The sequence below is a fragment of the Ranitomeya variabilis genome, chromosome 5 (assembly GCF_051348905.1).
Source record: "Ranitomeya variabilis isolate aRanVar5 chromosome 5, aRanVar5.hap1, whole genome shotgun sequence".
Classification (NCBI taxonomy): domain Eukaryota; kingdom Metazoa; phylum Chordata; class Amphibia; order Anura; family Dendrobatidae; genus Ranitomeya; species Ranitomeya variabilis.
In genome coordinates, this window is record NC_135236.1 from 499754368 (window position 1) to 499760636 (window position 6269).

Consider the following 6269-nt stretch of genomic DNA (forward strand, 5'->3'; position numbering starts at 1 on the left):
GCATGGCGCAGGGACATCAGAGGCCTAGTCGTCTTGGAAGTCCTGGCCTGAAGTGAAGAGGCAGAAGAGTAAGCGTGCAACCGGGGGGAAGGGAAAAGGAAAAGGAGGACTGGACAGTGTGTTGCAGGGGCCGCCAGACAGTTGAATGGTGAGGTGAGTAGTATTGTTTTTCTTTGTGTCTTCAGTGAGATAAGGAAAAAGTGTCACTTACCATCCCATAAAAGCGATCCTATATTTATGTATTGTGGTACGTCAACTCCCTTGGCGGTACACGGGGGTAGGAAAAAAAGGAACACTGTCTCTTTAAGTGTTCAGTTGGTTTATTATAAGACAGCACAAAACAACTAGAAGTGGAAAGTAAACATAGCCTTTCCGGCTAAAACAGGAAAACAATAAAGAAAAACAAAAACACTGCAACACAGTCGATACTTATGCAGGTAACATCCCTCTCTGGAGAAAAACCTGTGCAGTCTTTCTTCCATAAAACACAAACCGCTGGAGAATCCTCTCTCCCATCCTGCTGACCAAAGACTGCCTTTAGAGCCCAGTTATGTAAACCGAAGACCATGTGACTCTTTCCATCATGTGACTGACCACATGATTATGACATCACACAGGTCCTGACGGCTCTGCATGCGGAGATGTGGTGGTCCAATAAAACCAGCCCATTATGCAACTTTAACTTAACCCTCACAACACGTAGTGTGCTGGAGGAAAATACTCTTGTTTCATACCATTGACACCATTAAGCGCAGTGACACATATCGCCCCTTCAGTACTTTACCAGTGACTTTGTCACAATATGCATTTAAAAACTGGTTACAGGGAGACACAGGAAGTGCTGAGGTCGACCAATCATCCCCTGCACTTCCTGCGTACCCCTGCAACCAGTTTTTAATGCATACAGTATATGATAAAGGATGGATTTTCTGGTATGGTGAATTCCACTTTTTTCTTATCTCACTGAAGATACTTGTATTTATCCACTGGAAGATGAGCACCACGAGGTCCAAGTGGTCAGACAGTGTGTCCCAGTTATTTGATAGCGAGGTCTTGATCCAGCTGCCAAGGCAAACAGGATGATGGGGTGCATTAAAAGAGGTCTGGATACACATGATGAGAGCATTATACTGCCTCTGTACAAATACCTAGTTAGACCGCACGTGGAGTACTGTGTCCAGTTTTGGGCACCAGTGCTCAGGAAGGATATAATGGAACTAGAGAGAGTACAAAGGAGGGCAACAAAATTAATAAAGGGGATGGGAGAACTACAATACCCAGATAGATTAGCGAAATTAGGATTATTTAGTCTAGAAAAAAGACGACTGAGGGGCGATCTAATAACCATGTATAAGTATATAAGGGGACAATACAAATATCTCGCTGAGGATCTGTTTATACCAAGGAAGGTGATGGGCACCAGGGGGCATTCTTTGCGTCTGGAGGAGAGAAGGTTTTGCCACCAACATAGAAGAGGATTCTTTACTGTTATGGCAGTGAGAATCTGGAATTGCTTGCCTGAGGAGGTGGTGATAGCGAACTCAGTCGAGGGGTTCAAGAGAGGCCTGGATGTCTTCCTGGAGCAGAACAATATTGTATCATACAATTATTAGGTTCTGTAGAAGGACGTAGATCTGGGGATTTATTATGATGGAATATAGGCTGAACTGGATGCACAAATGTCTTTTTTCGGCCTTACTATGTTACTATGTTACTATGTCTTCTGATGGTGCCGAATCGGTCTTTTCTTATTTTTTATTGTTTTTCTTTATTCACTGTTTCTCTAGCCATCTGTGGTTCAGAAAAATGGCTGTTGCAGCAGGCCTCCTTTTTAATTAATTCACTAGGAGCAAATTACAAAAAACTGGAGAATAAAAATTTTTGTAAAATTAGAGGACAATTAAGTTCAACTCAAACATATTTGCTAACTAGTAGTTATTTATACCTTACACTGTACTTCAGAGCTGCATTCACAATTCTGCTGTTGCTACTGAAACCAGTCAATGACTAGTCCACAAACACATCATAAATAGATCAGCTCTGGCCCTAGGATGGAGATTTCCAAGTCGCAATACACACTGGTAGGGCTTGCTCACACTGCCGTATAACACGGCTGAGTGCTATCCAATGTTTTAGCGGATAGCCCTTGGCCCACTGTTAGACTATGGGGCAGTACTGATCTGCGATTATTTTCTTTCCCTCAATTCGGCATGAGAAAACAACAACCGCAGCACGCTGTGAGTGCCTCTGATAGTCGAATCACACTCATCCATTCAAGTCTATGAGTGCGTGTGATGCATCAATCTGCACTAGGATGCCATCCATGTGCGATTACCGTGGACACCGGCAATGGAGGAGATGGAGAAATTACTTTCTCCTTCCTCTCCGTACCTGTGCTGCGATACTCTCATGCCAGAGAATCGGATCACAGGAAGATGACACTCGAATCAAACTCTGACAAAGTTTGATCCAAAGGTCATTAGCATAATCGGCCCGATTCTCTTGCATGACAGAATATACAGCAGTGTGAGAGAGCCCTTAGACTTATTTTTTTCTGCATCCTATTACTTTACAATACCTTTATGCAAATCACTCTAGAAAACTGGAAACACCGAGGCAGCAAAGGATTTGAGATATTTGATTGCAGTAGAGTAAATAGTCATAAAACTTACCCTAATTCACAATGAATACAAATAAAAAGCAACACTTCTGCCAACATCTATAAATTATACCAAGTAATAATACGCATTGTGTAGGGACTGACAAAATGTTTCCAAAGTTTGTCATTTCGTAGCTTACTTCTGTGTTTAAAATCTGAAATAATATTAAAAAATGTGGGACTTCTCCTGAAAAAAGTTGCAAGTGTAAGTTTTGCGAATTTACAGTCTCAATCTATTCATTAAAGCAATAAAAGGTACAATGTATAGCTCTGTCTAAGGCCGGTTTCACACGTCAGTGGCTCCGGTACGTGAAGTGACAGTTTCCTCACGTACCGGAGCCACTGACACACGTAGACACATTGAAATCAATGCATCTGGGCAGATGTCATTGATTTTTTGCCAAACACGGAGACATGTCAGTGTTCGTGAGAGCGCACGGATTACACGGACCCATTAAAGTCAATGGGTCCGTGTAAAACACGTACCGCACACGGACGTTGTCCTTGTGCAGTCCGTGTGCCGTGCAGGAGACAGCGCTACAGTAAGCGCTGTCCCCCCACATGGTGCTGAAGCCGCCATTCATATCTTCTCTGCAGCAGCGTTTGCTGTAGAGAAGATATGAATAATCCTTTTTTTTTGTTGTTTCTCGTCTTTAACATAAAGATCCATGTCCCCACCCCCTGTGCGCCCGCCCGCTGTTATTAAAATACTCACCCGCCTCCCTCGCAGTGTCCTGTCCTGGCCGCACCTTCTACTGTATGAGCGGTCACGTGGGGCTGCCGATTACAGTCATGAATATGCGGCTCCACCTCCCATAGGGGTGGAGCCGCATATTCATTTCTGTAATGGGCGGCCCACGTGACCGCATACAGGAGAAGCTGCGGCCAGGACAGGACACTGCGAGGGAGCCGGGTGAGTATTTTAATAACAGCGGGCGGGCGCACAGGGGGTGGGAGGGGAGAGGATGCCCTAAAGTTTATTTTAAACACAAAAAAACAAACAAAAAAAGATTTTTCATCCCTTCTCCCCAGCGAGCGCTGGAGAGAACGGATGAATGGCGGCTTCAGCACCATGCTGGGGGGACAGCGCTTACTGTAGCGCTGTCTCTCCTGCACGGTCCGTGTGGTACCCAGGCGGCACACGACTGCCGCACGTGTGCCACACGGATGGCCTACGTGAGCTCACGGACACACGGACACGGATAACTCCGGTACCGTTTTTTTCCGGTACCGGAATTATCTGGACGTGTGGGACAGGCCTAAGGGGTAACAGGTGGCGCTATAGAGTTAAGTCCTCTTTTTCTCAGAAGAGGCAATTTGCATAGCTCTGTCTAGAAACCATCAACATTCAACAGTGGCTCTGGAGTGCTGCAACAAAAATTCTTATACTGAAACATACTTATTTTTAAAAGATGTCTATTTTTTCTCTTTGTTTTTACTTTGAAAACAATTTAAAAATATATATTCACCATCCCAAAATTATAGCCTGAATGACATCCCAGAGCTGTATTCACAATTCTGCAGGCTTCACAAATACTTCCAGATCTCTGAGCATTCTTTCTTTACCCAATATCTGCTCAGAGCTTGTTCTAGAGATTTGCATGATTTAAAAAATGTGTTCATTGTATACTGTCTTGGAGTGGAGCACAAGGTCTCAGTGTGTTTCTGTTTGGAAGCTTTGGCTGTCGTCACATGGGTCATGGTGGGTTCAGGGCAGGACCGGACTGGCCATCTAGCAATTCTGGCAAATGTAAGAAGGGCCTGTGTGTTAATGGGCTGCCTTGTCTGCTACGTTGTTAACAGAATCGGTGTTCTCAAGACACCCATACTGTTAAGAGTTGTGATGGAGCACAAAGTTGCTGACTCCGTCACTTACCCCAGCAGGCCACGGTTATCATTAGAAGTATTGGTCTCGTAGTAAATCTTCCTTTCCTCCATCCAGGGTAATATTAGTAATATATCCCATCTGGTTCATGGGGATGAGGACAACATGGGCCTGTGTGATTTCAAATGCCAGACTAGTGTGTGTGTTTGGCCACTGCATGTGGCTCGCGACCATCTTTTAGAGTTGAACGTGGCTCCAAAGTCAGAAAAGTTTGGGCCCTCTGCTCTAGAATATAAGATAGGACGTAATCTAGGATCAATAAAAGTCAAACAAAGGTAATAGGACATATTTACAGAGTTTTCTGCTTTTTAATATAGAATCGATCAATATGTAAATTTAAAAATGTTGACAGGGTGCTGCTGTTAGGAAATAACAATAAAGTGACATTTTGAATATTTAGTGAATGAAACTACTATGGTCATGTAGCCTTCCAGGGACATTATTATTACATTTTTGGCACTAAATGTAGGGTTCCAAGGTGTCCTGTACACTGTAGGTCCTTAAAGGGTTTGTCCACTACTTGCCCCCATTGGTCCTAAATTAGTTACAGACCGGCATATTATATCTGATTTCGTTACATGCTTTCAAGCTGGCATGTTGCTGCCGTTCCTGTGACTCATTGTGTATCCATTGATTTCTTCAGGTGACTTTTCATTGAATCCGCCCCTCGTCAAGGTTCTAGATTTGGTTGAATCACCACCACACCCCCTCAACAGGAGAGTGCATGAAGCGTTGTCGAAATTGAGAGCTCAGAAGATTGATGGTAAGTCGCCGGAAGAAAACCATTACCAGAAATGTAGAGACATTGAATCACTTGACCGACAGAAAGATGCCAGCATACAAGCATGTAACATAAAAACAGTAATAGTAATAATAAAGAATTACAGATATGCTTGATTGCAGCTGTTAGGATATATGGGGATATAGGTTATAAAGAAGAGTACAACACCTTACACAAAAAGGAAATATTAGTGCCTGCTGTCAATGAAGCTACACATTGACTTTCTGCTCTGTACACCACTTGAGTTCATGCCCATTCTGGTCCACATGCAGAAGAAAGCAGCCACAATAAGGCTGGGGTCACACAACAGTATTTTTTCTCATCTGAAAGAATGGGGCTAAGTATGCTAATCATACTCCAATGAAACTCTAATTAGAGTTTGATCAGAGTGTGATTATTGTATATTATGGTTTTTCTTGGATTTGGAGATGATGTAAAAAATATTCCACATCTTCTCTACTAAGTCAGTCCATGAAAATCGGACTTCTCTCAGATGTCATCTGAGTACGGTCTGGTTTTTCCATGGACTCATTGACTTGCATGGCTCAGTGGATCCGAATATTGGATGCAAATTGAGCATGCTATAATGTTTTTCTTCAGACAGACTCTGTCCAAGGAACAAATTGGACATGTGCACGGCCCAATAGACTAACATTGGTCTGAGTTCCATTTGATGTTTTTTTGGAAAGCGCTCATACTGAAAATACAGTCGTCAGCACAAGTCCTAAGTCAGAGATCTCTTTCACATTTGAGCTGTGGCTATCTGTTTACAACAGAAATCATGACTAGTGTTGAGCGATACCGTCCGATACTTGAAAGTATCGGTATCGGAAAGTATCGGCCGATACCGGCAAAGTATCGGATCCAATCCGATACCGATACCCGATACCAATACAAGTCAATGGGACTCATGTATCGGACGGTATTCCTGATGGTTCCCAGGG